Source organism: Aplysia californica, unplaced genomic scaffold, assembly GCF_000002075.1.
Source record: "Aplysia californica isolate F4 #8 unplaced genomic scaffold, AplCal3.0 scaffold00824, whole genome shotgun sequence".
Classification (NCBI taxonomy): Eukaryota; Metazoa; Mollusca; class Gastropoda; order Aplysiida; family Aplysiidae; genus Aplysia; species Aplysia californica.
The window spans coordinates 70,686-83,345 of record NW_004798094.1 but is presented as its reverse complement, the minus strand read 5'-3'; the positions used below and the strand labels follow the sequence as shown (position 1 = coordinate 83,345).

The 12,660-nt window shown below is 42.7% G+C and overlaps 1 protein-coding gene across 1 annotated transcript in view; it reads right to left on the bottom strand.

The window, feature by feature from the left end:
• The window catches only part of LOC101854366 (polypeptide N-acetylgalactosaminyltransferase 5), a gene marked incomplete in the record, with an annotated part of 53,448 nt that extends 45,456 nt beyond the window's left edge, over positions 1–7,992 (bottom strand). The window contains 1 exon segment of the mRNA XM_013088872.2: positions 7,906–7,992.
• Between the last annotated feature and the right edge of the window lie 4,668 nt (positions 7,993–12,660).

Genomic DNA, 12,660 nt, shown 5'->3' with positions numbered 1-12,660 from the left:
TATATATATATATATGCATATAGAACTATATTTTTTTCTATGATATATTACATTCATGTCGCGTAATACACATTTCCTCAGCACATTTTTCTTACGTAATGCATATTTACAGACAATTTTTTTTCTCTTGCTTCATACACATTTTCTTAATCGATAATATAAATTTCCACATTATTCCACCCCGATATATATATATTACATTAATCAATATGCTGTGCTCATTGCTGCGATTAATTTTTTTTTAAGGGTATTGGTTTTTAACTCAGGCAGGCTTCACTTTTTCGATTGCCAATACGTCAACGACTCTTTACAAAGCAACACGTGCAGATTTATATTATTATAGAGTTACGGTTTTTACATCTAAGTTTCCTGGCCATAGAAACTCACGCCTCATGTCTCATGCCTCATGCCGCATGTCTCATGCCTCATGTCTCATGTCTCACGAGAGCATTTTTTCCCCAGAGAACCCAGAGGAGAATTTCACCGGACATTCCAGCGTCTCGAGGACAATCCTGATGAAGAACTCTTTTACAGTCAGCATCTTGGAAAGGCTTTCTCAAACTTGTGCCATTTGATCTTTGTCGTTGTAGTCAAGATCACGAGAGTCCCAGAGTTGTCTTCAGACCATTCCCAAAAAGGGGGAGGGGGTATTACCATGTTCTTATCCACAGTAGAATTGTAAATGGGCTCATTTATCAATGCCATGCTCATACGGTGCCGGAACAACATAGGGAAAATTGCTGATTTTTTTTGGCCATCCTTACTATTGTCATTTTTCCTTTCTTTTGTAAGTTTGTCTCTTGTGAATTAATATTTCCAGGGTGCCTTGATAGTCGAAGCAGACTTAGTGCTGTTGAGGCTAGAGAGGGGAAGAGAGTAAGCCTGATTCCCCCGTTTGGACTTCCCTGTTGACACCCAACCCTTGGCGCTCATATGATATCTTATGCATTTGTGAGCGCCGTAAAACCTTGCTAAAACTAAAGAAAAAAAAGTACTCCTTATATAAAATTATGCAATTTTGATACTGCCGTCGTCTCATGCCTCTATAGATCCCTGGCTAAAGTAAACAGGGCTAGTGGCAGATAGCGTTTACCAATCAATGGTGGACACCGTGACGTCACTGGGCACACCTGTGACCAATAGGCAAGGCATTGTGGTGAAATCAGGCGTTTGTCAAAATAATGAAATTGAAAAAAAAGGCATTTCTCTTCCCGTTTGGCAATTTTTATCGAAGTATTATTTTTTGGCTCAACACCTTTCATGTCTATTTAAAAGTACATTACTGTGTGGATTTTACTGGAAAAACAATGATTAAAGCTTTAAAAAATGTACATTTACAGTTTCCGAGGACTCTAAAGCTTTGGAAGTCTCCAAACTTTGGCAGCCATTTTATCGTTAATTTAAACCTGAAACTAGGTGACCCCCACCTTCAATCGGACATATCTCGACTTCTATAGAAGTTAGATCGATAATTTTTCCACGAAAGCAAGACAAATGAACAAACTTTAAGACGATACTAATAACTCTATTTGCCCCAAAATTGACGAGCACCTGTTTCCACCTCGTCGTGACACTTATTATGTGTGTTACTATATTGAAAGTTACTCTTCAGTAACGTAAAGTTGTTCCCGCATCCGATCCGGACATTGGGGGATGGCCTTGTTAGTGAGACAACTTCCTGGGCCTTCGGCATAATATTGTGGTAGGGTGGCCAATTTCTTTCCACGCCGCCTTTACTTCCCCAACTCGAAGTCAGGTATTCATTATTCCTGGGTGGGCAGGAGGGGGCGAACAAAATCCGTGTCTGAACCGATGCTCAAACCCGGACTTTTTGCTATGTTTGGAGACTTCCAAAGCTTTAGAGTCCTCGGAAACTGTAAATGTACATTTTTTAAAGCTTTAATCATTGTTTTTCCAGTAAAATCCACACAGTAATGCCGAACAAAATCAAAAGGGAGCTATTGATGATAACTACTGCACTTCATGTTTCACAGGGAAAGCGTGTGTACGTGTGTGTGTGTGTGTGTGTATGTGTGTGTGTATGTGTGTGTGTGTGTGTGTGTGTGTGTGTGTGTGTGTGTGCGTGTGTGTGTGTGTGTGTGTGTGTGTACGTGGCGAAACACCAAACCAATGTGCCATAATTTGGACAATAAAGATGTGCCTTATCTAAAGAAAAATAAGCTAGGAACGAAACTGCTTTTCAAGCAGCGTTCAAAATTTATTTCTACTAAAAAAAAAGAAAAAAAGAATGAAAAAAAAAGCTGCCCTGCTCAGTGGAAATGTTTAGATTACCCCCCCCCCAAAAAAAAAAAACACCAAAAAAATCAGAGTAAAAACACAATAAGCAGATAAACATAAAAATCTAAATTATATATTACTCTCATTAAAGTTCAATATTATGAAAGGAAAAGTAAAGCTAACAGAAAGTACTTATTATCGGTATCACATCAGATGCCTCATTCAACCACATGCAGGGATTTAATTACAAGACTTTATTAAGAGTTATAAGATACATACTCGAAAGATCAATACACACTGACGCTTATTCTGATAATAGCCTTATACTAGATGGTAAAAAAATCAACTTCTTTTATATATTTCTTTCTTTGTTTTTAGAGGTTCATATCTGCCGCTGCGCGATCGTAAAATGTTGCGTGGAAAGGGGGTGTGATGGGTCGTTTATAATGCTTTTTATTTTATTTTTTTACTTGTGGTCTTAAACATTTTTAATCAATTCTGAGTACGACGGAAATGCGACATAATATCAAATTATGTCAACGGGACTCCAACCCACATCTTCTGTAATACGACGGTGAAGACACAAATCTAAAACTCAATACGAAGGTGACTCTGTACTTCCGTGCATGCAAGACAGTCTTCAAATCGATTAAAATATAAAACAAACTTTCCCTTTCAGAATCACAGTAAAACTGAACAGAAACGAAAATGCCATGTCATATCTGATATTTACATATCTATAGCATAATGCAAAAATAATTTGCTTCAACATTCATATTAATTAAAGACAAAGGCTTAGGTTAATATTTTTGTAAACCATCTAGTATAAGGCTATTGTCAGAATAAGCGTTCAATGTGCATTGCTCTTTCGAGTATGTATCTATATAAGTCAACTGAAACTCTGAACAGAAACGAAAAAGCCATGTCATACCTGATATCTATATAAGCTTACCTATAGCATAATACAAAAATTGTCTACTTCTACATTCATATTAATTAAAGACAAAGGCTTAGGTTTTTAAAAAATTCACCATTCTGATAGGTAAACATAAACATGGGCAAATGTATAATTTGGATGAAATATAATATTGCCCTCAGTGATTCATATATTACATTATTCATATATCTCTGTGTGTGTGCATGTGTGTGTGTGTGTGTGTGTGTGTGTGTGTGTGTGTGTGTGTGTGTGTGTGTGTGTGTGTGTGTGTATGTGTGTGTGTGTGTGTGCGTGCATGCGCGCACGTGTGCACACGTGTGCTTGCTTTCGTGTGCCATGTAAAATACATGTATTTCATGATATAGGTTCATGTACGGTATTGCAACTGATTACATTAGTTCTGTCTCCCTACGCTTCAGGGAACCTACCATTAAAGTCACAAAAAGCCTTTGTTTGAAATCACCTACATAAACGAAAAATAAAAGACTTTACTTTATATCATTCCAAACTATCTTTTGACCCAATTAAAAAAACAACAACAGACAAGCAAACAACTGCTGTACTTACTTGTTTCCGAAAAAGTGAAACAGATCAACACAAGTTATTTTCCAAGACAAGAAGTAATAAAAAAGACTTCATTATCATTCCAAACTCAATCTTTTGACACAGTAAATAAAAGAATACCCACAGTTGCGCTTACTTGTGTCCGAGAAAGTTAAAGAACAAGACACAAGTTATTTTCCCAGACAAGAAGCACTCTGCACGCGTGTGAGTATATCGCTACATTGCCCGCGAATGTGTTCTGCAAAAACTCCACCCTTCACCCTTCATTGATTTCATGCAACAAAGAAGATTTATGCGCTGAGTAGATCGCTACTCAAAGATGTCGATCAAATAACCAAATGTGAAGTGTGCTGACAAAAGGAGTTGTTTCACGTATTCGAGCTTTAAGGTGATGTTTATTTTTTTTTTACAGTTTATAAGTATGAAAATAACAAAAGGCATGCTAGATTTTAAGAATACAGCATACGGCATCAATGGAAAATCGAAAAATTTGACCCTAAAGTTGATTTTTGCACAATAAATTAGCTAATTTAAATGTCGTTAGCACGCATCACAAATTAAAACAACATTTTGTTACTATGAACTATGAAATCTTCGTTCTTTTTTAAAACGACCATGGAATAGATTTTTTTATTTTTGATCTATGCTCACGATGACAAAACTAGGGAACTCGCCTCTGTGGTGCAGTGGTTACATAATTATGCTCTGCTGTTGCACGCAGAATACATGAGATCGAATCCTTTTTTTTTTTTTGGAAAATGTTTTACGGTGCTCACAACTGCATAAGGTCATATGAGCACATATATAAGGACACACTAAACATTTTCAGTTGGTAGGAAATTTTGAATTTTACCCGGGTTGAGGCCGAAGCCTACTGTTATCTATTTTGAACCACCAAGGTATCTTTAACGTGCACAATTTGCACAAGGGACCACCAAGATTTTTCGCCATTGTCCGGGAAAGCTAGGGGTAGATCTTACCTACCATAAGATTAGGGCTGTGGCTGAAAGACAGCAGCAAGAAGGAGCCAAGGAGTAGCAGTAGAAAGGCTGCAGAAAGAATCAGGAGCCCAGATGAGGGGGGCAAAGGACGTGAAGGGGTGGGGGCAGAAAGTGGAGACAAAGGCAAACGACAAAACTTCGTTGGAGAGCAGGAAAGGATGTGAAAGGAGACAATTTTAGAAAAGAAAATTTTCCGTTGGTATCCGGATTAGAACCCGGGACCTTTTGAATGAGAGGCGAACACCTTAACCTGTAGGCCACGAGAGCCCCCAGTTCGATTCTTGTGTAGGGAGAAGCTTTAATCTGATATCACGGTCTTTCTGCTCGGAGGTTGTATCCTTCTCAGGCCAGATTGCAACTGATTGGCGGGGCCAAAGCCTGCCTACCAAACAATGCAAAATGCGACCATTTTATTATTATTTTTTGGTTAGTGTTTTACGGCGCTCACAACTGCATAAGATCAAATGAGCGTGCAGGACGCACCAAACATTTTCAGTGGGTAGAAATTTTTAATTTTGCCCTGGTGGCGACTGAAGCCCACTCTTATCGATTTTCAATCACCAAAATTGAAATGTGCGCTACTTGAAAACAGGACCTCCGAGATTTTTTGCCCTTTTCCGAGAACGCTAGGTGTAGATCTTACTTATCATAAGATTAGGGGTGTTGGTGAAAGACAATAGTAAGAAGGTGCCAAGGAGTAGCAGTAGAAAGGCTGCAAAAAGAGTCAGAAGCCCAGAGGAGGGGGCAAATAGAGACTGCCAGTCTAAAGGTCGATGGACTTAGTCCTGAAGAAACGAGGTTTTAGTCCCTGAAAATACCGTTATTACTCTTTAGAATGTCACACCGAAATTAAAAGCCGCATTTGCCAAGTAAAAACAACCTTCCACAAAATGAAACTGATACTTACAAACATCAAGCTGGAAACAAGAAAAAGAGTACTGAAAAGTTTCATAGAGCCAGTGACCAGTCCTATTATACGGGTGCCAAACATGGTCAATCAATAGATAGCTGGAAAGGAAAACTGAGGAGACAGAGTTGTGGTTCATAAGACGCATGCTGCGTATCCAATGGACAGCTAAGAAACAAAATTTAATGAAGAAGCCTTTGTTGAAGCAAATTGCAGACGACAGCATAGATCTGTGACGAATATCATAAAAATAGCGACAGGCAAAGTTCATTGGACACACAATGCGGAAAGAAGCATTGGAGCATATTGTAACAACAGGCAAGTTTGATGGAAAGAGAGATAGAAGCAGACAAAGGGAAAAGATACTGAACCAGTTGACCACATGACTGGGAACAGCAAGAACGACAGACACCATCGCTACAACACAAGAAAGAGTGAAGTGGAGGTCCATGATCGCCCACGCAAGTCGGCAAGGCACCGGAGGATGATGATGACGATGTCTCTTCGAGATTGCGTCATCGAATGTTGGCCTGTCAATCCAGTGTTTACTTTCTGTAAACTCTGTCCTATAAAAGTCCTTGCACGACTCTGAGTGAAGGTATGATCCGCTATATTATTAGTCCACCTAGTTTATTCATTGAAAAAAAAGTTTTTCATATATATATCATATAATAATATATATGCAACTTAAAATAGTTACATACCTTTATGAGAAAACTGCGTATTATTGAAATTAGTTGTAAAACCGCTATGAACATTATCCACTCCCTACAAGTGCACGGCCGCAACGTCATCTCAGAACATCTTCGCGCCAAACTGTATGTTCGAGACAACTTTGACTAGTTTTCCACCTATAAATAGATTGATAATGTCCCCTATCATCCATCTTATCATTATATTGTCGAAGAGAGAGTCAGTATAAAGACCGAGGCTCGCAACAATCTTCGAGGAGGAAGGCTTACTTATTGACCAGCAAGACAATTTCGCTGATAAATTCTTTTCTCCTCTCAAACTGACCCGGAACTTTCATTGTTCATGTAGCTTGCGGAGCGGTGGAACAGACTGAGATAACGCCACACGCTCGTGAGTCTATTTTGGTTTTTACATTTTTGCTATTTTTAGGTCGTTATTGACATTCTAATGTAATGTCTAACAGGACGTGTCGTTCATATCGCACCGCAAGTGTGGTGGCATTGGTAGTCTTGGGGTTAGGCTACCGTAGTCTGACTCGAAATGGTGAGATTGTGGGTTAAACTGTCCCCGGGGGTTTTATGCACCCCTCATAATTTAGCGAAATTTGATTTTTTTTCTCACAATTTCTGATTATTTTCCTTTATTGTTCTATTAAAATTAACAGAATCGCATAATTTCACAGTTTTGGGCTCAGTTTGCGTAATTTCATGATTTTTTTTTTCATAAAGCCGTGGGGACAGGTTCAGGGTAAGAAGGGCTTTGTGGCTCAACTCGGGACGGACTGCGTTGTGTCTTTAGGAAGGACACTTTACCTTACACGAAGTTTCCCATTTTATCTTGTCCTTTCGGAGATAGGCAAAGGAGCTCTCGTGGCCTGGAGGTTAAGGTGTTCGCCTCTCATTAAATAGGTCCCGTGTTCGAATCTGGTTTGTGGAGAAAAACAATTCTGAAATGATGAAAACTGAGCCCAAAATTTTTTTGATAAATTATGCGGGGTGCATAAAACCCCTGGGACAGAGATAGCGACGGCTCCTTTCACCTCTTTCCTGCTCTCTAGGAAAGTTCTGTCGTCTGCTTTCGTCTCCACTTTCTGCCCCAACCCCCTCAACTCATTTGCCCCCTCCTCTGGGCTCCTGCCTCTTTCTGCAAGCTTTTCTACTGCTTTTCCTTGGCTCCTTCTTACTGCTGTCTTTCAGCCACGCCCCTTATCTTATGATAGGAAAGATCTACACCAAGCCTTCTCGGACAAGGGCGAAAACAGAATTGTTCTACGCATCCCACTCTCACACTCAGTGGCACCTGGTGTTCTATAAGTCCACTCTTGCAACCAGTAGCTGGATGACGTTCGGGTGCCACCTGTTGCCTTTGGCCTCCTTGGTCCCATCCTCCTCCGCTAACCAATTATCAAGACTGTTGTTATTTCATTTCATTGTATACATATTTTTCTTTCTTTCTCTGTCACGAAAACCCCCATTTTAAGTTCCCTTTTGAGCGCCACTAAATTGCATCGGGCATACACATGTATTTATACAAAGCCGCTAATATTATACTTATATTTTACTCACCGGAGTTTTCTACTCGACTGTCCGTGTAGGACAGTCGGGTAAGGTGGTGTTTTTCGTGTGAGCACTTCGCAGGTCCGTGCGAAGTCATGATCATGTCAGCTGCTGTGTTGTGAGTTAATTGAGTGTTCGGAGAGTCACTACATGGCCCCCCTCCAGCGCTGACATGACAGGAGGTTCTAGAATCGGGGAGGTGGTCTCACGATACGTCCTGAACGTGAGACCTTCCAGCCTGCTTGTTGTGGTTCCTGAAGAGTAACAGGAGCGGATTGTACAGCTTGGGTAGGCTGGGTTGAATTGTTAGTATTTGCGCTTGGATTCACAAGCGATGAAGACGGAGGTCGCCCACGTCTTGGTGCTTGAGCAACACATTCAAAAGCTGGTTTGAATCGGTCGACAAAGATGTGTTCCGCGTGACTACTTAGATCGACAAGAAAGGTTTTATCATGCCTTTCTAAAACCTTGTACGGACCAGTACACGGGCGCTGTAGGGTTTTTTGATGAGCGTCGCAGCGGATGAACACGAACTTTGCTGTGTCTAGTGACGAGTGGATGTTGGAGGTAGGTGCACAGTGCAGTGATGTCGCCTTGGCTAGTTGTGACTGCATTTGGGATCAAATGTGAAGTGTCACGGGTAAAAAATTCGCCCGGTACTCTGAGTGGTTCTCCATAAACTAGCTCAGCGCAAGAAGTTCCCAGGTCCTCTTTTGGGGCAGTCCTCAAACCTAGCAGTACCCATTCCAGTTCATCGAGCCAGTTCGGGCTTTGGAGTCTTGCTTTGAGAGCACTCTTAAGACCGGACCGGTGCAATCGCTCAATCAGTCCATTGGATTGAGGGTGATAGGCTGTTGTATGATGAAGATTGGTATCAAGGCGCTCGGCCATCTCTCTCCACAAGGCAGAAGTAAACTGAGGGCATCTGTCGAATGTGATGTCGATGGGGATCCCAAAACAAGCGATCCAGTTATTGATTAGCGCACGGCCACATTCTGTTGTCGAGGTGTCCTTGAGTGGGATAGCCTCTGGCTATCGTGACGTTCTGTCGATGATTGTGAAGAGGTGAATGAAGCCCTGCGATGGGGTTAAAGGACCTACAAAATCGACATGAACGTGACTGAACCTCTTTTCAGGCACTGAAATCTTCTCGATGGGTGCCTTAGTATGCTTTTGCACTTAGGAAGCTTGGCAGTCCGTACATTCCTTGGCCCACTTGCTGACTTCCTTCCTTAGCCCATGCCAAACAAATCTCTGGGAAATCAGGCGGACTGTAGCCTTCCTTCCTGGGTGGGAGAGGCTATAAAACAAATCGAAGACCTGTCGACGAAATGCTGGAGGTAAAATTGGTCTAGGATGTCCGGTCGAAATGTCACACAGCAGTTCTGGTCCTCCAGATTCGATAGCCATTGAAACTGTGCGCAATCCTGGGGAAGAGGCGCTGTCGTCTGGAGAAGAGGTGTCAGTGCATTGGGCTTCAGCCATTGCTTTGTAGTCCATTCCTAATGTGGTCTGGAAAATGGTTCGGGGCAAACAGTCTGCAACATGGTTCTCCTTCCCTGAAATGTGCCGTATGTCCGTGGTAAATTCTGAGATGAATGACAGGTGACGTTGCTTGCGAGCTGACCAGGGTGGGGATAACTTGGACATAGCGTCCACCAGAGGTTTATGATCGGTGAACGCTGTGGAGCACCTACCCTCAAGCAAAAATCGGAAGTGACGGGCGGCAAGATAGAGTCCTAATAACTCCCGATCATATGTGCTGTACCGTTGTTCTGTCTCTCGAAGTTGTCTGCTGAAAAATGCTAAAGGTTGCCAGGCCTCATCGACATATTGTTCGAAGACAGCGCCAACTGCGTGATCTGACTCATCGGTGGTTAAGGCGATAGGAACGTTTGTTCTGGGATGCAAGAGGAGAGTGCAGTCGGCAAGCAAACGTTTGCTGGCCTGGAACGCTGTAGTCATCTGTTCCGTCCAGCAAAGTTTTGTTTTCCTTTTTTCTCCTTTCAGAGCTTCGTAGAGAGGGCGTAGTACTGATGCAGCTAGAGGCAGAAAGCAATGGTAGAAGTTTAGCATTCCCAGAAATTCTTGGAGTGCTTTGTAAGTGGCTAGCTGTGGGAATTCTTCCGTAGCTTTGACTTTGGAAGGGAGTGGGGTAGATCCATCTAGTGTGACTCGATGGCCTAGAAATTGGATTTCGGTCACTCCAAACACGTATTTTTCTAACCTAACAACTAGGCCCGCTTCTCTGAGTCTTTCGCAAACTTGTCGTACTACGTAGATCTTTAATATGTTGAGCTGCTGGTGAACTGGCAATGAGTATATCACCTAGATAGATGAATGCGCACGAAATGTCAGGCAGGACGGAGTCCATAAGACGCTGGAATGTCTGTTTCTAAGGCCGAATGGCATGCGTAGAAATTCGTATAGGCGAATGGTGTGATGACGGCAGTTTTCGGAATGTCCTCCTGCGCAACTGGGATTTGGTGGTAACCTCGAACGAGGTATATTTTGGAGAAAATACTTTTGCCAGCGAGTCGTGCTGAGAAGTCTTGAATTTGGGGAATCGGATAACGATCTGGGGTCGTTCTATTGTTGAGTCCACGGTAGTCGCCACAAGGTCGCCAGTCTCCATTACCTTTCGGAACCATGTGAAGAGGTGAAGACCAGGGACTGCTAGATCGTCTAATAATTCCCATTTCCTCCATTTTCTGGAATTCAGCTTTGGCAATGGTTAGTTTGTCTGGGGGTAGTCCACGTGCTTTGGTCGGTGGCGTCGGTTAGGCTCTCGGACTCGCAACCGTAAGGTCGTGGGTTCAAATCCCGTCAAGGGCCCGACGTTGTGTCCCTGGGAAAGGCACTTTACACGAATTTTCCTCACTTCACCCAGGTGGGAATGGGTACCCGGCTATAGACAGCGAAAGATCTTGTCAGTTTGTTAGTGTTTGAGCGCTTAATCGGCTGCTTGCACTGTATGCTTCCCGGGAAGCTGAGAATGTTTCGGAGTGTTCTATGGTCTGCTGGGGTAATAATTTAGTGTAAAGCGCATAGAGCCTGCTGCTGAGCGGGGATATGCGCTATACAAATGCTACCTATTATTATTATTTATTATTATGTACGGGTGGACCAGTGGTGGGGAGGAAATGAGAAACATCGTGCTTCACTTCGGAGGCCGAAAAGGTTGGCTCGAGGATTTCAGGAAACTCTGTTAATATCTTCCTAAATTTGTTGCTTTCTGGGTCCACTATGGCTAGCTGAGATATCTGAAATCTGACTGATAGTACATGGGTATACTTTGAAAGATTGTGCCTCTATCAGTTTCTGATCACGAATGTCTTCCAGTAGGTTGTGGCGGCGAAGAAAGTCAGCACCAAGTAGGGCCCGCTTTACATCGGCGATGACAAGCCTGGCGTCGAAAGCATTGTTTTGGAAACGAATGGTGGTGTTGAGCGCACCATATGTATTGATTTTGCTACCATTTGCGGCTAAAAGTGGAGAGCCTGAAGTGTTCGCCTGTTTGTCCCGCCATGTTGCAGGAAGAACCGAAACTTGGGCTCCCGTATCGATGATGTAACAGCGGCCAAAGACAGAGTCCCTGATAATCAATTGAGCTTTTTGTGAGTCAACAGAAGGTTCTGAAGCCAGACTGAATTCTGCTGATCCACCTACTCTTTTCCCTGAACGCAGCAGGTGCTTTTTTGGAGGCTTTGTAACTGCTTGGCGGAAGGCATTTTTGGGCGTTTGATCCAAATCTATGGTGGTAAAAGCATAGACCTGTCGAGTGGCAAGGTCTGAGCTTGCTAGCAGCCGTTGTGCGATCTACGGTCAGTAGTGTCGCGGGTGGAGCAACGGCAAGGAATAATTTGTCGGCCTCTTGTGCTAACGTGCGGCAGTCGAGATGGTCGAATGTTGCCAGGGGGGCTCTCACGTATTCAGGCAACTGTTGTTGGAATAAGTGTGTGAAAAGGAAGCACGGTTCGTGCGCTCCCAGTAAGCCTAACATAGAGTCCATTAACTCTGACGACTTACGGTCTCCTAACTCCTGTAATTTAAAGAGCGCTGATGTTCTTTCCGGATCAGACAAACTATGTGACGACAACAAAAATGTTTTCAGAGTGCTGTATTTGTTGACTTCTGGTGGGTTGGTTAAAATTGAAAGTGCCCGAGTTGCTGTGCCGTTGTCGAGAGCGGCGACAACATGGTAGTATTTCGTTTCGTCTTGGGTTATATTTCGCAGAGCGAATTGCGCTTCAGTTTGGGCGAACCAAGCTTCCGGCCCAGCTGTCCAAAATGTTGGTAGTTTAATAGAAACTGCACTTACTTTATAATCCTGTTCACACATTTTGAAAGGCTGGTAAGGGTTGTGACGAGAACGCAAGTCCGTTCAAATATAATTCAAAATATAATCCAAGACAAGAACACACAAAGTTGAAATTGCGTTTCAACTTGTCGGGGTCCCCAATGTGGAAGGTCTTTACTCACTGGAGTTTCTACTCGACTGCCCGTGTAGGACAGTCGGGTCAGGTGGTGTTTTTCGTGTGAGCACTTCGCAAGTCCGTGCGAAGTCATGATCATGTCAGCTGCTGTGTTGTGAGTTAATTGAGTGTTCGGAGAGTCACTACATTTACTTATTTTCTGGTTCTTCTGAGACAAACTTGCCCGAGTACTTTCAGCTACACAATGTACCCCCTCCAACACCAAGCCTGGTAGAGCAGTCTACTACTTGAACTAATTTCAGTGAACTCTCAAACAGATAAACATGGA